This window comes from Cupressus sempervirens, chromosome 8 (assembly GCF_028749045.1).
Source record: "Cupressus sempervirens isolate cs-2001-9-10 chromosome 8, ASM2874904v1, whole genome shotgun sequence".
Classification (NCBI taxonomy): domain Eukaryota; kingdom Viridiplantae; phylum Streptophyta; class Pinopsida; order Cupressales; family Cupressaceae; genus Cupressus; species Cupressus sempervirens.
The window spans coordinates 162,376,542-162,397,822 of NC_143125.1; the positions used below are offsets into that span (position 1 = coordinate 162,376,542).

The window sequence follows — 21,281 nt, forward strand, 5'->3', positions numbered from 1 at the left end:
TTCAAAAAGGGGGATCATTACTTTTAAGATTTGGAACATAGGATCATCAAAAGAACAGTTTATATTGTTGGGTAGTATTCCTCATTTTTTTTAAATATCAAAGTAATAATTCGGGCACATCATATATGTTCACTGCTTCCATTTCTTTTTATAAGCTTTATGTAAAAAATGTTTACACCCATTTAACTATTCACAAAAAATATAGTGTGAGATTTGTTGCCTGAAATATTAAATCTTTATGATCTGTAAGATCTGAGAAAGCTTAAAACTAATATATGTTCAATACTTTCATTTCTTCTCATAGATTCACGGGAAACTTTATTTAAGTTTGCATTCTTTTGCCCCTTTAAGTTAAACCTCAGTTACCAGATTCTGCTATTTAGGCCCGGGTCCTGGTACTGGTACAGTTTTGGTAGTAGTTCCCTTGGGGTACTTCATGGGTTCTTTGTGGGTCCTTCTGTGAAGGACACACACTGAACAGGCCCAACTAGGAAGTACCCCAGGGCGACTGGTCAGTCTATGTATGTATTTCTGATTTTTTTATCAACATGCTTTTTGTATAAGCTTTAGATATTGTCTTGCAACAGCATGGTAATATTATTCAAGTCAAAATTGGTCTATGTAATGCACTTAGTTTATGACAGAAGTTAAACAGCAGTCTACTTTAATTTATTTGAAAATCAGAGACTGATTTTTTTTATTTGTAGATCTGAGTACATTACTGTTGATAGATTTGTAAAAACCAGGCCATAGCTATGTTTGTTAATCATTATAGGATTGATGCCAATTTGTAATTCATGTAATTTGAAACAATATCAGTAATGTAATTAATTTATTTATAATTTTATTGGCCATTATGGATTTATGAGTATCACTCTTCTTTTTATATTTTTGAAATCAATTTTTTAACATACATACATACATATGCGAACAAACCCGAACCTGCAAGGGGGCGAAAATTGCCGTACCCACGAATCCAAACCCCGTATCCATACCCGAACCAGAACCCGAATCGGCAACTTAGAGTTAAACTATTCATTATAAATAGAGTATGTGCTATTTTTGCCTGATATTTTAGATCTTTATGAACTGTAATACCTGAGAAAGACCAACACTGATACATGTACCGTCATCCCCCAAAAGCAGCCTCCAGGATGATCCACAAAACATGTCCCACCGTCACAGCAGTCTCTGTCCTGGAAACACTGTAGAGCATAGCCTAAGACATCAAGTAAAGCCCAACTGAACCATGCATTGTTCGATGCCTACAAGTTTCTTTGACTTTGGGGTATCCAGTTGTTTTAATGTCCATATGGCTACATAGATTATTTTCTCTGATATCTTAAAGTTAAAACAGAAGAAACCAATCTCCCAATTTCCTCTGCAGTCTTATGATAATTTAAAATTGACTTCTATGGTGTGGGTGTGTGTGGGGGAATGAACAGGCATCCCCTATATGCATTTTGCCATCTCCAGCACAAAAATAAAATGGAACATAGAATACACGTAAACAACAATTACAAATATATGAAACATCAACCACTGGATTTATAATATGAGAAACAGAATACTAGTTAATAATATATAATGAGCTAGGATTCCCTAGTCAATAGTGAGAGCGTTGGTGGAAGGGCCCTGCATGCATAAATGGTGTTTGTGTGATGTCCCATATCCAAACAAAAATTGAACAATAAGATTAAACAAGCCAATAAATAAGGATAATATATAACCAATATAAATCTATATAATATAAACTACTGAAAAGAATAAATAGTAAACTATAATGTCATTTATTATTAACCGTATTTCACTATTTCTAATAGTATAACAAAATAAAATAATAAAATATAAAATATGTTATAAATAGAATTCATAAAATATAAGTATTAAATACAATAACAAATCAATATGAAACCATAGTTTGTCCAGTGACTAAGAATCGCAACCAAATGGTCACAGCAATTCAAATATCTATATTTAAGAAGAGGGGCTGGTGAAAAGGAGGACACACTTTGGGTATTATGCATTGAACATGAATATAAAAACATATCTATTAAACACATTCTGAGACGGGAAAGAAGGATAAAGAGAACACTATTAGCAATGGGAAAGAATCTATCAGCAACATATAAATTCAGTCAGCAGTAATGGAAAACCGAATAAGGAGTGAATCGACATCAAACAAGAAGATATCACTAACAGAGAAGGCCGAAGGAGGACGAATGAGACACATGGAGATCTAGCGACTACTTATTCATGTAAGTTCTCTGCAAATTCTGCAGCCAAACCAAATAATCTCACAAGTAACTTCCTAAGCCAAACTGCTTCCCAAGAGGTCATTGCTGCTGCAATGTATTTAGCTTCTGTGGAACTCTGTACTATTGATGTCTGTTTTCTGCATATCCATGATATCATCGTTGAGCCTAAACTGAAACAGCATCCTAAAGTGCTTTTCCTATCAGTAACACTTCTAGCTCAATCTGAGTCTGTGAACCCATGTAACTCCAAGTCAACTTTCTCATACTTGAGCCCAAGGTTAAGAGTGCCTTGTTAGTATCTCATAATGTGTTTGATTGCAACTAGGTGAATCTCCTTTTGCTCACACATAAACTGACTTAAGGCATTAACAACATAGCAAATATCAGGTCTTGTATTTACCAAGTACATAAGAGACCCAATCATCTGTCTGTAAAGAGTAGAATCTATGGAGGGTGATTCTGTTGCCACTTCCTTAAGTTTGTGTAAATTAGTCTCCATTAGAGAAGACATAGGTCTGCAGTTCCACATTCCAAATCTCTTCAAGATGTCTAATGTATACTTTCCTTGATTAAGTATGATGCTGTAAGAGTTTTGCCACACTTCTAGTACTAAGAAGTAATGAAGGAGTCTTAAATCTTTCATATCAAATTCTTTGATTATATCTTTCTTGCATTGATCTATAAGATGATCATCACCTGTTATTAGTAAATCATCAACATATAGTATCAAAATTACCATGTCATCTTTATCCCTTTTATAATAGAGATTTGGATCAGCTTCATTCTTAGAGAATCCTAAATTGGTGAGATATATATCGATTCTTTCATACCATGCCATTGGAACCTGTTTAAGCCCATAGAGAGCTTTCTTGAGTCTGCAAACAAAGATTTTAGGATTATGAGTTTCAAATCTTTTAGGTTGTTCTAAATATACCTCTTTTATAATCTTTCCATTTAAAAATGTTGTTTTCATATCCATTTGATGTACTTTCCATCCCTTCGATGTTGCAATAGCTAGGACTACTCTTACAAAGGTGTATCTGGCAACTAGAGCAAAGGTTTCTTCAGAATCAATTCCCTCCTAAGAGAATCCTCTGGCTACAAATCTGGCTTTATATTTTTCAATGCTACCATCAGCAGCATGCTTGATTTTAAATATCCACTTAGAAGAATCAACAGATCTTCCCTCAGGCCTCGGAGCAATTTCCCAACATCATTCTTAATAATGGATTGGTATTCTTTCATCGTAGCATCCTTCCAAGTTGTATGTTTAATAGCATCTGAAACATTGGTTAGTTCTAATTTAGATAAATCACTCATGTTTGCAGCATAACTAAAAAATCTTTTGGCTCTTTGCTTTCTCTTAAGGTTCCAGATGGTGCAACAAAGTCTTGTGCTTCCTCTACAATCTTAATAGCCCAAAGTGGTCTTTTCTTAGGATTTTGAAATTCCTCAAGACTAAGATTTTGAGTTTCACCTTTAATTTCTTCAATGTTCTCCCTCTGACACTTAGATTCGTGATTTTCTTCAAAACTAGGTATAAATGTAGGACCTTCAAAACTTAGGGCTCTTTTGAATGTTAAATCTTCTTCAAATATTACATCCCTACTAAGTTCAATGTTTTACTGACCAAGCATGTAAACTCTATATGCTTTAGATGTTTCACTGTACCCGACAAAAATACCTTTCCTCCCAAAGGGTTCTAACTTGGTTCTCTTTTCTTTTGGAACATGCATATGAACTAGGCACCCAAATATCCTAAGATGACTTATATTTGGTTTAACCTTAAAAAAGACTTCTTCGGGAGTTTTATTTCTAAGGTGGGAGTCAGGACTTTTATTTTGAATATAGACGACAATACATGATGCTTCTACCCAAAGATAATATTCTAAATTTTGATCAAATATCATAGCTCTTGTTGCTTCTATAATTGTTCTATTCTTCCTTTCTACTACCCCATTTTGTCGTGGGTTATAAGGAACAGTATACTCCCTCTTAATTCCTGCTTCTTTACAAAAATCTTTAAAAAAATCTGAAGTATATTCCCCTCCATTATCAGTGCTAAGAGTTTTAATTTTGTGTACTGATAGGTTTTCAGTTAAGGATTTGAATTCTTTAAATCTCTTAAGGATTTCTTTTGATTCTTTACATTTTAAGAAGTAAATCCATGTTTTCCTAGAGAAATCATCTATAAAAAGTATATAGTACCACAATCCTCCAAGAGAAGGAACAAACATAGGTCCACATAAATCTAAATGGACTAATTCTAAAACATTGTTAGTTTTTATAGTGCTATCTTGAAATGGACTTTTGGCGTTCTTACCTAGAGCGCATCCTTTAGATATGCTTGAATGATCTTTATTCAACTTAGATAAACCAATAACAATCTTTTCCATAGTCGATAAGGCTTTGAAGTTTAGATGTCCTAACCTTCTATGCCACATTTCGTTTATATCAGCAACTTCATGAATTAAGGCTTGAATAGGTTCTATATATTTAATTCATACAAATATCCCTTTCAATGACCAATCAAATTTGATTTCTTAAATGAAGAGTTCTTAGACCAGGTCATTACTTTACCGTCCATGAAAGCAACCTTATGTCCATCATCTTCAAGTGTTGTAACAAAAATTAGATTCCTCTTGATTCTTGGTACATAGAGTACTCTTTTGAGATGAAGAGAAATATCCGATTTCAATTTCAAAGTGCAATTCCCAATTCCTTTGACAGAATGAGTGGAATTATCACCTATGGTAACTTCGTCATTAACTTCTTCTAATATTGAGTCTAGTACTTCTTTGTATCCTAAAATGTGTCAAGATGATCCACTATCAATTACCCCTGTTTTGCTTGATACTTCATTTGATAGAGCTGAATATAATACACATTTCTTAGGATCATAGTTTTCCCCTTTCCTAGTAATGTTTGTACAGTTCACTCAATGCTTTGTATTCTCAAAGAATTTAAATTTATTGTGTCCAAATTTTTCACATTTGAAGCATTTTATTTTAGATAAGTCTCTCTTAGGTTTGTCATTTCTTTGATTACCCTTCTTCTTCTTGAAGTGCTTCTTCTTAACTCTATAGGAATTTGTGTTGAGGACATGAATTTCTTCATCTTCAGCTTTTAATTTCCCTCCTTTCTTGAGTTGCCTAGATTCTTCTTGAAGGCAAATTCCTTTATGTCTATTTAAGTCTAGAAGTTTGTCTCTAGCACTTACTCCTTGTGAGAGTGTTTCCCATGAATCCGGTAACCCATCTATAGCCATAAGTGACAGCTCTTTGTCTTCAATTATGGTCCCTATACTTGCAAGTTCATCTCTTACACTAGCCACCCTTAAGAAGTATGAATTCATAGATTCTCCCTTATCTTTATATGATTTAGTTGTCTTTTTAGTGCAAAGGTTTTAGTTGCATTGTTAACCTCATATGCATTTAAAAATGCACTCATCATATTAAATGATGTTTGATGTTTCATTAGCATAGGTACTATTTTATTTTTTACTCCATCTAATTTGATTTGCATGGCTTTCCTGTTTCCTTTAATCCAGATAGTTTTATGAGGATCAGCATCAGGTTGCTTGGATTCCTTATCAACAAACTATATTACATCATTGTCTTCAAGAGTCATCATAATTCTGAATTTCCAAGCAAGGACGTGTTCTTTCCTATCAAACCTGTCTTCTAGTCTGATTGCCCTAGCTATTGAAGGTAGAAGGATGTTGCTAGATATTTTAAATCTGATTGTTAATTTGTAGAGCCTAGGTTTGACAACCTGGTTCTAATACTATGTAAGTTTTATGCAAATTCTGATCAACCAATACTGATATAATGCCTTTACTCTTGTTGAATATGGGCTTTAAATATACCAGCTGTATCTTAAGTGTCCTTGCTATGATGTATAGTTCTGCAAATAAAATATTTATCTCTGTTATAAATCGAATAAGGCAATAAATGCTAAAGGAGCAGACTTGTATATTATGTGTGTGTCCTTTATCCACATTCTTACCTCTTATGTATATATCACCCAAGAGGCATGTCCTTAGAAAGGACATGACCCTATCCAAGTCGGCCCTATATATAAACTAATAAGTATTTTGCCAAGATCGGCGTCTCTAAGGATTTGTAATTAGTTAGTAATTATACTAACTATAACTATGGAATAAAACATTATTAAATGCTCCCAAGGAAGGTGCCGATCAAGTTAATAACTTAAAGTATTTAAGAGGCTAATCCACTTCAGGATCTTCATGCTTTACCAGATCTGTACGATCTGCAGATTCAGATCAGTAAGATATCAGAGTTACCTCATATAAAATTAACAATTCCAGACCCATGTTGCAGTTAGTATTATATGAATCAAAGCCTATGTTGAGTGTAAATGAAAGCACGATAATCATGCAGTGAAGGGATGAATATATAATGTACCTGCATTACAATAAATATTTTTAGCAGATCATTGCCAGAGTACACACATAAAGGAGCAGAGACATAAGCCACCTTAAACACAATGCTCGTGGAAACTCAGAGTGACGAGACAATTGGCCAACCAACAAGAAGTAGACAAATGGAATAGGAAGATACCTATCACCACGCATTTGTGTTTCGTATTGAAGATATGATGAATTGTGCATCTCCAGGATAGAGTTGACAATTTCTCCAGTTTAACATTACAAGGAGAGCTCACATAGAACCAATCTAAGTCAGAGTGTTCGGCGCATGAGATATTTCCAAATATCATTTTTTACTAGAATATTCGCTGAAATTCACTGTTATTCGAACAAAAAATGGAAATGCTCTTTTACTGCTGTGAAAATTTGTAAGTTATTATATTTGATGCTTGGCATCTATTTTTAGGGTTTTTGAATTTACTTTTCTCTATATAATAGAGTCCATTGCACCTTAAGCACAGAATAATCGTGGCATTCTTAAGAGGAAGTTTTAACCTGCAGAAATTGTGCCATTGCCAGAGCAACCTGTGGCGATTGTGCCATTGACGAACCTGTCGTGTTTAATCTAGAACTCCTGACGAGGCGCTGTTGTGTCTCGTCATGTTGTCTGCAACTAGCGGCTGTGCATTCACGGCAAATTTCCTATTTTTAATTTTGAACTTTTTTTATTCGTTTTCCATAATGTCAAACGTAATTATGTTGGTATTTTTAATTTATTAATTATAAATGAATGTTTGGTTTTATTAAATTGATTAAGTTTTAATTTTGTTTATTTGTTTTTTATATTTTGTTATTATGTTGGTACATTTATTTTATTAATTAATAATTATAAATGAAGATTTCATTTTATTAAATTTATTAAGTATACTTGCAATATTTTAAAATATTGATATACTATTCTTTAAGTAATATGGTTCTTTAAATTTTAAAATGAAACATTTGTTTTAAATTATAAATGAAATATTTAAAATATTGATATATTAATTTTTTAATAATATAGTTTTTACATTTTAAAAATTAGATATTAACTATTTTGACAATTTATGGGATATTGTGCATATATTTAAAAATAATTAAAATTATATAAGGTGAATTTAATTCGATTTTTTTCGAATTTTTACTCTTCCCGAACTTCATTTGAATTTTATAGTTGCCAAACTCGAATACGAACCCTGTGACTTACACACCAATAAATGTCTTGTTTAGCAATGATATCTATTGAGAAGTGGCATGGTTGGCGATCCGATTAACATACACTATTCAAGTCATAAGGCGATCAATCATGAGTGGTGAGAACAATCACCTTCATTAGAAAGTACGAGAGGAGTCAAGCAATATCTATAGTGCTCATGCAACTTCAAAAACATGTGCAACAACATACAGGATAGTGGTTAAGATTAAAGAACATAGGTCAATTCAAGAATAGGTGTAGTCAAGGGGAATCCCGCCATGAGTACCATCAAAGATTAAAATAATCAGGGATAACATTAGAAGTCTCACAAGAATCATAACCAATTAATTAGGAATTTAATTATATTATCTGGAGCATAATCAAAAAATGACAGATCAATCCAGATGATATTAGAAGCAATAAAGGAAATTGATTAAATAGGGAGAATATTTAGTAAAGTCTTGTAATGACCCTTATAGTAGAAGTACTAATGCAAAAGTCGAAGACAAGATAAAGTGTAATAATCTGAACCCGTAGAGCAAAACAATGACTAACAAACTATATAAAATGTGAATGCTTGGAAGAAAGAAACTCAATGCCATACACTTATGTGCAATCCTGGACTACAGACATATTAATTAATGACAAACAAGTACTAAGTGGATAGCATTGAAACTTGGTGTTACCATGGAGGATGACAGTCTGAGCGCCCGTGACTTGCCTGCTCCTCATGCGGGAAGGGAATGGTGAGACTCCTTGCTGACTCCAGCACTGTACCTGCAACTGCTACCGTCATTCAACACACCCAACTCCAGCAGATCACCTGCGGTATCTCAGACTTCACCCACAACTCATAAAACAGTGTTCCTTCCTAACCGCATGAGAACAGATGTTATCCAGCAATCTGAAGTTTCACTTCGCTGATGTCCTGCAGACCTAGTAATACGTTGCTCAGATGACCTTCCCTATGGCAGTGATATCTATCCACCTTCAGCAGACTTATCCTTCAAACTCCGGCTATTACTATGCACTCCCACCTCTGCATATATGTGATGATAGTCTGATTCTTGGGGGCAGATCCGATAAGAACGAAGAATCACTCCTCCAATCTCTACGTCAAACTGAATGTAGTCTCCAAGAGCAGTTGGGGCTACATCCAACTCCTCACACTGCCTTAAGGGGTTTCATCCTCAAAGCAACCAATCACATTTAAGCAACCTTTTGTATTTTGAACAATATCATATTTTTCATGGTCCCAATCCCAAGGAAGCTCATTGCTTTTATAACCTCGATAAGAGGGGAAGTACAAACAAATAGGCAATGCGGGATAAAAGCCATTTTTGTCTTTTAGTCAAGTTACTTTTGTTATAAAATGACTTTAAGTCATTAAAATAACTTTATAAATCCACTTTATAAAATAAAGTGACTTAACTATAGAAAAGCTCCACAACTTAAATATTTCCCCAACGAAACCAAATAAGCTCTTGTGACTAGCTGGCATCCTCAAGATTAATGTCGTTAGCCTATCCGGATAGAAAGATAGACCAAGAAGGTGCTAGTAAGGCCTAGCATGGAGAAGGGGACATTACATAAAGACAATCTTGGCATATGCATTATTGATTGAATTGGAAATAAGTAGGGATATTAAATTGTTGTATAACATCAAGATGATTATTGTGAGTAAAGGTTTTAAACAGGAAGAATTCTCTTGCACTTCGAAGTTTGGAGAACTTTGCCCTTATATTCCGAACTAGATGACTTAGGGACATTAACGTTTGATCCAGGATAGGTGACATCTCAAAGATCAAAGATCTTCGTACAGAAACTAGGATATAGTAACTCCCCTATTGACAGAGAATTCTATACAATAAGAAAAGGGTGAGTTTGTAGTACCTCCAACCCCACAGAAGTCCCTTCACTCTCCTACTCAATCACAAAAGAGTTTCCTTTTAACAGGAAATGATAAGACAAACATCAAACCAGAAACGTCAAATCATTTCAAAAGTCTCACAAGGAGTGAGAAACAAGAAGGTATCTTATACCATTGCAAAATTTGAAATATTTGCTTGCCAACCTGGGAAGAAAAACCCTTTAGCTGAATATGGAAAACTGGATTATCATATCCAATGTTGGGGTCTCTGCAGTAGATTTTTTAGCATACAGTAATCAGTGGAAAACTTGTGCTAACTGGAAAGAAACCTAGGAAAAATATTGTATTACAGATGGGCTAGACAAGATCTTAGCGAATACTGGCTGGCTAAAAGAATGAAGGATCCAATAATCACTGAAGACATGGCTCCCACTATATATTAATTTCAATTTGAAAACTTATTGCTAGCTCACCCAGGATTTCACAATTTCCTTGCTAACTGGCAACAAAATATCCCTCCATGGACAGGTGTGAAACCAAATTTCAGAGACTATGAGTGAAAGCATAAAAGGAATTGTCCAGAACTAGGAAAGAGAAAGATTTTAGTTTTCTTCAACAAGCTCATAAATTAATGGAAGAAACTTGGCCTAGAAGGTCGGGCAATTTCTACTTACTTGTTCTTCTAAAAAGGGCAAAATCTTTGGAACTATCCTACTTCAAGCATGTATTCGTTCAAAGGCTCAGTTGATGGCCAATAATTCTCCCTTGACACAAATGTTGGAGCTTAGGAACAGGATTTGGGGATAAAAAGCCTGGTCCCAAAGTCAAAAGTCTTTATAAAGATTGTAGTGCCAAAAAAAATTGGAAGATGGAAATTCTTTCAAAAACAGACTTTCTAGGTCTTGTGAGCAAACCAATTGTGTCAAGCAAGCACAGAAGAAGTAAACTGTCTTGTCATTAACTGTCAGTAGTCTATAGCTAAGTTGCCAATTTGGATTCGGGTTTGAGATTCGGGTTCAAGATTTGTTCAAATATATTGGGGGGTGGGTTCGAATTCATTTTGGGTTCATCCAGGAATTGCATGTGTTTGCATATGTGTATACAATAAATAAGTTCATACACCGCTATGCTATTACTAAAGCAACATAGCAAAATACTGTCATCGCCATTTACATTAATGTTTTACTCGACAAGACATATGTTTTACCTTTCTGTCCTTTTCAGTAGTCTAGTTTGGATTGACACAATAAACCAAACAAAAATTTAAATAAGTCAAAAAAATCCACTTTTTGGCCAAGTTCAGTCCTGCTGCAGATTTCCAAATTTGTCATAAAAATGGCAAAATTCGCATTGGGTTTATCTAACAGAATTTGGGAAGACTTTTGCAAGAATATGATAAGGACCAGACTTCTGCAAGAACCAGGAAAGAATTTGGTAACAGTCTATAAGATATGGACTGGAGTGCTATAGAATTTCTCCATGACCGTCTTTCCAGATGGCCTTGCGAGTTTGCTGATGCTCTCAACTTGAACTGCCAGAAACAATTAAAAACCCCTACGAACCCTCTAGAATGTTAAACAACAATAGGACTTTTCTGAATATGACTGTTGCTAAATATATAGATTGATGTTAGTGGAGACTGAACTAAATTGTATTTGCAGAAATACTGTAACGGTCAGAGCATTATTCAATTTCCTTTATAAATCCTGATATATGTTTGATTGATTTTCTTTTACAGATCAATTATGCTGATGAACAATAACTATGACTTTAATACATGCAGATCTATTTCAGACTGTACTGAAAGTATATTCCAGACCGAACTTGAGATGTATAGTAGACTGAATTTGTTTATGACTGAGATTCACATTACCATTGTTATTGATGATCTTCTGCAGTCTTGAAGGGCATATTAATATATACTGTAACATGCTCATGTAGGGGCATGACCCTACCAGGCTCATGCCACATAGGGTCAGGACCCTCTGTGGTCATGTTTCATATCACTGCAGATTCAATGCATTTTGATTATAAACAATAGTCGATACTTGATCAACATTCAGTCTTTGATAACAGCCGATACTAATTATGTTTTCAATAATATTTTTTATTTGGTGTATAATATATGTAAATATGTAAGTTGATGATGATGATGATGATGATGATGATGATGATGATGATGATTATATATATATATATATATATATATATTAGATCAGACTTTCATATATTAGGTTTTTATCAACACATATATTAACATATATTATATATAGAATTTGCTTCAATTTACCATGAGGCTAAATTTCTCAACACTCCATCTTTAGCAAGGAGGGAATTGAAGCAATTTCCATAACTTTAATATAAGCTTAACCACCATCTTAACTGTGGTCTATGATAGTGACTATATCATGGTGGCCGGCAAGATCCAACCCAAAGAACCATAACAAATTAGTTATAATGGTGTCTGGCAAAATCTGGCCCAAAGAACCATAATGACACTTGCTCCTAGAGATCCAGAACAGTTTGGTCCTACAAGTTAATGTAGCGTATCGAGGAGATAGGTCAAATTATTGATAAGGTCGTCACCATACAATAGTGACCTCACACAAATGAAAGATCATCACCTTTCATAACACAAATGCAAAAAAATAATTTTCAATTATTCATGAATATATTAAATTATAAATGTATTTACAAACTTGTCATGCCAAGTTTACCTCTAAATTACTCCATTTTCAACCTTGCAAGAGGCTTGGTAAAAATGTCAGCATTTTGCTCATCAATGCTGATATAAATCAATTTGATAACATTTCTATCAACCATATCTCTTATGTAATGATATTGAGTCTCAATATGCTTTGATTGATTGTGAAAGATAGGATTAGCAAAAATTTTGATGCAGCTTTGGTTATCATAATGAATCACTATGGAGCTTAGTTGCTTTCCGAAAAAGTCCAAATAATAGCTTTCTCAACCATACTACTTTGCGAGCTCCCATGGAGGCTTCCATATATTCAACTTCGGTGGAAGTCAAGGCAATTGTTGGTTGTTTTCTACTAAACCAAAATATCATTGTTGATCCAAGACTAAAGCAACACCCTGTAGTACTCTTGCGGTTTATGGAACAACCAGTCCAATCAAAGTCAATATATCCTTCAAGTTTTATCTCAACATTTTTGTACTTCAAACCAAGACCAATAGTACAATGTCGATATTTCAAGATATGTTTAGCAGCCATCAAATGAATCTTCTTTGGCTTAATACATTGGTGGCATAACAAATGTCAGGACTAGTGTTTATCAAATACATAAGTGATCCAATTATGAGAGTGGGATCAATAGATTCTAAATTCATTGCTTCTTTTAACTTCTGAAGATTTGTTTCCATAGGAGTCGCTAGGGGCTTGCAGTCCATCATACCAAATCTAGTCAAGATGTCATGGGTGTACTTCCCTTGATTTAGAAAAATACGATCTTTCTTTTGACATACTTCTAGACCCAAAAAGTAGTGTAGTAGGCCTAGGTCCATCATTTCAAATTCTGCCACAAGATCTTGTTTGCATTTTTCAATTAGATGATCTTCTCCTATTATTAATAAGTCATCAACATAGAGGACAAGAATTAGCATGTCACCATTAGATATTGTAAAATATATTTTAGGATCAGCTTCATTTTTTGAGTATCCTAGTTTGGACAGATAGCTATCTATCCTTTCATACCAAGCTCGTGGTGCTTGTTTAAGGCCATAAAGAGATTTCTTTAGTTTACATACATATAGATTTTTGTCTTTTATATTGAAACCTTTAGGTTGTTCGATACATACTTCTTCATTAATGACACCATTCAAAAATGCGATCTTTCCATCCATTTGATGTATCTACCATCCTTTGGATGCTGGGATTGCAGAATTGTCCTTACTGACGTTATGGAACAACAGGAGCAAATGTTTCCTCATATTCAATACCTGTCTTTTGAGAGAAACCTCGTGCAACAAATCTTGCTTTATGTTTTTCATTACTACCGTCTGAAGCATACTTGATTTTGTATAACTACTTTGATGAGACAACTGATTTGTCTTTCGGCCCTGGTACAATTTCTCAAACATCATTTTGTAATATGGATTGATATTCTTTAACCATAGCATCTTTTCAAACTTGACATGATAGAGCTTTTGTGACAGTTGATGGTTTAGATTTTGTAAGCTCAGTTACTAGTGCAGTGTAGCATGATTTATTTCTGATTTTCTTATGCTCTGTAGAGATTTCATTGGGTTCAATATTATTTTCTTCAATTATTTTCCTTGCCCATAGTGGCCTTTTCTTGATATTAGAGATGTCCCTATCTTCAGTGTCTGATAATAGTTCATTTACTTTTGATATGTTCTTCCTCTAATTTTCAGTTTGCTGATTTTCATCCAATTCTGTGATGGGCTCATCTTCTGTACTTGTGGATAGTTTGAAGGCAGTGTCTTCTTCGAACTTGACATCTCTATGGATTTCGAATGACCTATGCCCAAGTATATAGACTCTATACCCTTTAGTGCTTTCACTGTATCCAACAAATATACCTTTCTTCCCGGATGGTTCTAACTTGGTTCTTTTTTCTTTAGGTATATGAATGTAAACGGGGCAACTAAATATTCTAAGGTGACTTGGGTCAAGTTTAATTCCTGTAAAGGCTTCTTTAGGGGTTATGTTTTCTAGGATTGAGTGTGGGCATCTATTTTGAATATATACAACAGTATTAGTGGCCTCAACCCAAAATGAGAAGTGTAAATTTTGATCATGTAACATGGCTTTTGTTGCTTCAACAATGATTCTTTTTTTTCCTTTCTGCCACTCCATTCTATTGAGGATTATAAGGTACAGTATACTCTATCTTAATCCCAATAGAGGTGCAAAAATCTTAGAAATTTTTAGAGATGTATTAGCCCCCGTTGTCTGATCTTAGAGTTTTTATTCTCTTTGACGTTTGGTTTTCCACAAGTGCTTTGAACTCTTTAAATTTCAATAGAACTTTGTTTGATTCTTTGACTTTTAGGAAGTAAAACCATGTTTTCCTAGAAAAGTCATCAATAAAGATTATGTAGTTTAAGTAACCTCCTAGAGAGAGTGTTGGCATAGGTCCACACAAATCAGTGTGAACTAGTTCCAAAACTTATTTAGATTTGTGTTCATTTGGGGGAAAGATCTTTTAACATTCTTTCCTAGAGCACATCCTTTACAAATGCCTATATGATTTGAATTGAAGTTTGGTGTTCCAATGGTGATTTTGTCTATATTTGGTAGTGCACTGAGTCCAAGATGTCCAAGCCTTCTATGCCATATTTCATTAGGGTTTGATACTTCATGATTTAGGGCTTTCTTTTGAAGGTTGCATAGTTTATATAAAGTTCCATCTCTAGACCCTATGGTGATGGCATTTTTAAAGTAAAAATTTTTAGGCCAGTACAATACTTTGTCTTCATTATAGGTAACTTGATACCCTTCATCTGCAAGTCCTGAGATGAATACTAGATTCCTTTTTATGCCAGGTACAAAGAAAACATCTTTCAATATTAGAGTGATCCCAGTTCTTGGTTGAATAGAACAAGTCCCAATTCCTTTTACTGGATAGGTGGAGTTGTCCCCAGTGGTGACTCTTTCAATGAGATAATTTTGAAAAGTTTCAAACTTATCTCTGAATCCTGTTATGTGACAAGATGCACCACTGTCGATTATCCACACATTTTCATTGGAATTCATCTCACTTGATAGAGCTAAGTACAATAATACATACTCTTCCTTTTTAGCTTCGGCTATGGTGGCTAGAATTTTTTCCCTTTCTAGACAGAAATTGTAGTATGTCCAAATTTCTCACACTTGTAACATTGAACTTTGGCGAAGTCTTTCCTATTGTGATTATTGTTTCTTTGGTCATTTTTTTTCCTTTTATGTTTAAATTTCCTCTTCTTCCCTTTGTTATTATGGATAAATGCTTCCCAAGATATAGGTAGCCCTCTAAGTGCTATTATGGATAATTCTTGATCTTCAACTTTATTTCCAATAGAAGATAGTTGATTCTTTATTTCAAAAATTCTTCCAAAGTAGGATGAGATTGCCTCTCTTTTATTCATTTTTATATTCATAAGTTGATTTTTTAAGGTGAGCAATCTTCTCGAGTTATTGATCTCAAATGTATCCTTAATTGTTTTAAATACTTCAAATGCTTTCTTGAGATTTGATGTGGAAGGAAGAATGTGATCTTTTATTGAATCAACAATGATTTTTCTGGCTTTATTATTTCGCCTTTTCCAAGTGGATTTTTCTGCCTCATTTTCAAGTATTTAAGTGTCTTCTTCAATAAATGATTCTAATTCAAGTTCTTCGAGGATTGCTGTAATTCGAATTTTCCATGAGAAGAAATTTGTTGCTCCTTCAAGCCTATCCTCGACTCTAATATTGCTTGCCATGATGTCACTTTTATTGTGTGATTTTGAAAATTTGTTTTAAGCAATTTAGCAATCTCTCTATCAATTAGGCTCTGATAACATGTTAAATATATAAATCGATGTTGGTGGAGACTGAACTAAATTGCATTCGCAGAAATACTGTAATGATCAGAGCAATATTGAAAATCCTTTATAAATTCTGATATATGTTTAATTGATTTTCTTTTACAGATCAATTATGCTGATAAACAATTACTATGACTTTGATACATGCAGATCTATTTCAGACTGTACTGAAAGTATATTGCAGACCGAACTTGAGATGTATAGCAGAAAGAATTTGCTTATGACTGAGATTCACATTACCATTGTTATTGATGATCTTCTGCAGTCTCAAATGGCATATTAATACATATTGTAACATGCTCATGTAGGGGCATGACCCTGCATGGTCATGTTTCATATCACTGCCGATTCAATGTAATTTGATTATAAACAATAGTTGATACTTGATCAACAATCGCTCTTTGATAACAAAAGATACTTATTATGTTTTCAATATAAAAAAATTAGGTATATAATATATGTAAATATATAAGTTGATTATGATGATACACACACACACACACATATTAAATTAGACTTTCATATATTAGATTTTCATCAACACATATATATTAACATCTATTATATATAGAATTTGCTTCAATTTACTACGAGGTTATATTTCTCAACAACTGTGTCCTCAGAAAAAATTATTTGAGGCTCAATATGCATATCAAAGGAACACTCAATCACTATTAGAACTCAGAAGATATGGGAACCACCCCTGCAAGATAACTGAAATCTCAATGGACAAGCAGATGAGGTTAAAAAATGGTTTTACTTCCAATATCCACATGGTTAAAAATGGAAACATTTGGTGAGCTTTCCTTCAACAAGACTGTCACACACTGAACCTTGACAAAGCTACGGAAAACATGTCTATTGAGAGAGTCACTTTAAGGAACTAGAAGGGGCAAGGGCTCTTTCAAAGCTAGCAACAATGGCTTGAAATCAACCATAAAGCAAGGGTAAGTAGGAAAACTTCAATGAACAATTAGGTGATTATTTTCAGAATTGGAAACTAAATCGGTTTAATTAAGGATGCTGAAGTACTGTATATGTTATAAAAAGATAGAAACTTTTCACACACTTGAAATCTCCCACCCTGTGTGAGGTAATTCTTGTTCCATTTCCTTAGTTTATTGTAGGACTTACCTATCAAACCAGAAAACTCCCACCCAAGGCTGCAGGCTGTGAGACAAAACACAGTGCCAAAAACTCCAATGCAGCTCCGGGTAATGCCATGAGTGGCTGACAAGGAAAGCAGGCCCTCTGAAATACAAAACATGGCCCCTGATGGTAGGTGTTGGCACAAGAATGCAGTGCCAAGTCAGATGATTCCGAACACAACCCCAAAAATATGAAATGCTGGCCCTCCCAACACCTGCAATTTCCCAGAATGCAATCACAGGATACAAAAACAAGTCGCCCAACCTTAAATGATGACGTCCAGACCTGGTAAAAGGTTGCAGATGTTTCATGGAGTCCACACACTGCCACCAATTGCAAACAGCAGTCTCTATTCCTTAGATCGAGCCCTGTAGCTATGGAATTGATGTAATAAATGCAAACAAAATCTACCAATAACTGAACTCCTTAGATACAGCATATACAGTAGGAGTGATAGCCAATTGTATACTTCTGCACAATTGCCAATGCAATCCCAGAACAACCCTTATTCTTCAGCAAGGGCAACAAAAATTGAGAACCTCAGAAAGCCACAAAGGCAACAAAAGGAAATAAATATTCAAGCATTTTTCCAATAAAATGAGCTCATGTTTATAATCCCTTGTTGACAAAGTTTACCAAAAGAACTCGACTTCAAAACTGTGAAAGTTTCCCAGAAGAACTCAGCTCATGAAACTTTCCAACGCAACTCTTTTTAGTAATATCTCTTAATATCATTATTATAATACAATATTATTATTATTATAATAATGCAACTTTAACAATTAAATAATAAATAAGAGCTTATGCAATCAATAACCACATCCATTGTAGGTGACGACCAACTGCCAAAGCCACCCACTGCACTGCCAAAAATAGCAACTGCTAAGAATAGACTTACATAGAGATTTACAAAGAGAAACATCATGAACTAAAGACAGAAACAGAAACTACCTAATAAACTAAAGACTAAGTAAGATGAGTATTAAAGAAACATTATAATATTCTAATACCCTCTCTTAATGGTCATCGCCTGACTGTTGTCTTTTGGTCACAAATTCTACAAAACATTCTATTACCACTAAGACCTTCCCTGGATCTTCAAATTGTTAATGACCAAGAAGCCAAAAACCATTCAAAGAAGGGTGCCCCCTTCTTCAAAAAGCTTTGTAAAAAGGGACAAGAGCATGTCACTGACTCTGTCACTGTTATGAGTCTACCACTAACTCTCAGAATCAACAAAACATTTCACCAAAAATCATCACAAAACATCCAACTTGATATTGGATTATGGAGTTGCTCTTCCCTGGGGACAAATAAACATTGAGAACAACTAGGACGATTTTGTGGAAAAATCAATAAACCCTCCAAACTTTACAAATCAGCATGATGCCCCATAGAGTGCAAAAAGCCATGACTTTTTAAGGAGAAAACTCAGAAAAACCAAACACGATTTTTGAGGTGAAAAATCGATCAAAACCAAACAACAAAATCTGAGATACAGATTGGAGAATACGAAGCTTCGTTTCTTAGGGAAAACAGTAAAATCCAACATAATTTTTAAGGAAAAATTTATAAACCCAAAGGAACCCCATGAAATTTGAACTGCACAATCAAAAAAAATAAGGAAAAAATTTATGAAAACCCATCATATGATTTTTTAGGGAAAAAAAACTATATAAAATCTAGCCATAATTTTGTGAGGGAAACAATATGAAAAGCCATTAAGAATTAAAGGAAAAATTATGAAAACTCATCAAAGAAACCTTCACTCAGCAAAACATGAAACTTCATATGGTAAAACAGCAAATGCAAGCATATGCAAATACATACAACCCTCAAAAATTAGAGACATTTGCTAAAACCAAGAAATCATACAATCAAAACAATCAACTAAGCTCACGATTTCAGCAAAAATCTTTGAAGACGAACCACAAAATTTCATAAAATACCTCCCACCTCTAGACGTAAGGAAGGCAACAAACCCGCCAATCATCATTGTGTATGTTAATGGTATCACCATTAGGCGAACTCTCATGACACTAGACCATCTCTCAATGTTCGTACTCTAGACCTATAGCCCAAAATCAAGGTAAAAACAAATTTCCTTGCTTTATCTTCTTTGTTTATACGTGGTTTTGATAATACTAGTAATATTCTTTTGGGACAATAATTTGCCTCAAAAAATTGGATCAGTCATTTCTCAACACGAGAAAAGGTTTTTTCTTGCTCCTCATTCATTATCTAAAGAAAAGCATATTTTGTCACGACTTCTCAAAGCCACTGAATTACTCTTCATCCACAAAACCATTCATAAGCATAATAAAGAAAAACTTTAGCAAGTGTTGGATAATTCCACTAGTGAATGTAAGGCCTTGTCAAAAAAGATAAAACAACTAGAAAATTAGGTGTCATCAATCTTTCATCTATTGATACACCACCTCCTCCTTTGCATGACAAGTGATATAAAGTCTCATCTTTGTCTTATCCTTTCTCCATGCTTTGCATTTCCTCATGAGATTCTTTCATCTCCCTGACTCTTCTCCTATTTTCGTTGGGGCTGATCCACTTATCAAAATCTCTCATCCTATTGTACAAATATCTAGCATAACACAATTTGCTACCCATACTAGCATGATCTAAAGTTGCCCTATCATATTAATATCTCACCTTTGTTGCTCGTATCAATGCAATAAAAATTACCCTATTCTATGGTTACCTAGCATAAATCAACTTACTACCCATGCTGACATAATCTCAATGATCATCATCTTGCAATCTAAATATGACCAACATTGTTGAGTCTTTCTTGCATAAAAAGTTAAGCATCTGCATGAACCCTAGGGATAGAACAAGCTAGTGTCTATAACATGTAGTTTCTCTTCAAAATTGTTTCCCTGTCTTTTGTGTGCATTCCACATTGAAGCAATCAATCATAAAATTCTTCTCTTTGTTTTCAGAATTCCTCATGTTGATTCTTGGATTTTGAGGATGACAAATCGTACTCGGACAAATTTGCACATCAAGATCTCTTCTACTTTGCTCACTCAAATTTTAATTTGTTTGATGTGTGTTGTTTGTCTATGTGTTTCCCATGTTCTTGTAAAAGTAGCTACCTATTTATCAGACTCTAACCTCATGGCTTTGTGTCTTCCATGATCTAATCTTGTTGCCTCGTGCAGCCTTTTTTTTTGTCTTATGCAGCATTTTTTGTCTAGTGCATTTTCTTTGTAGGTCTTCACCCTGGGCGCATGCTTCTTTGGTTAAAGAGCCAACTACTTCCTCTACAGTATCCTTTTTGCATCATTTTTGCATCATGGCATTATTTTTATCCACAAGTTTACATTTAGAATGCATAGTCTTTTTTATTATTATTACTAAGTAATTGGTAAATATTTGTTTGCTATTAACAATGATCAAGAGATCAATATATACAAAAGAATGAACAATGTTTCCCTAGGAAACAATCGTAAAGAATAGAAACATTTCATATCACTACGCTTTACAACATTCCTGGGCAGCCTCCTCTCCACTCCACTCCACCTCCTCACTGCCACTTGTTCACCTATTCTAGTATTATGGAGGCCATCAAATCTTTGAGATGCAGCAGAGCAGCAGATGAAAAGGGTTTCCAGGCAGAACTTTTCAAACTTGGTGCTTCAGTTCTTGGATCTTACCTTCCTACACTCTTTAATAGAGTGGTTTGCACTGGGATCCTTGATTCCTGGTCTAGACATGTGGTTTACCCTATTCACAAGTCTGGGCCTGCTTCTAATCCGTGTAATTACAGAACTATTATGATAGGTTATACTTTTGCCAAACTTTATGCCA

The 21,281-nt window shown here is 34.3% G+C and overlaps 1 protein-coding gene across 3 annotated transcripts in view; it reads right to left on the reverse strand.

Annotated features, from left to right (window-relative positions):
* The window catches only part of TOC64-III (translocon at the outer membrane of chloroplasts 64-III), a 165,902-nt gene that overhangs the window by 49,064 nt on the left and 95,557 nt on the right, over positions 1-21,281 (reverse strand). The gene's annotated exons all lie outside the window — the stretch shown is intronic.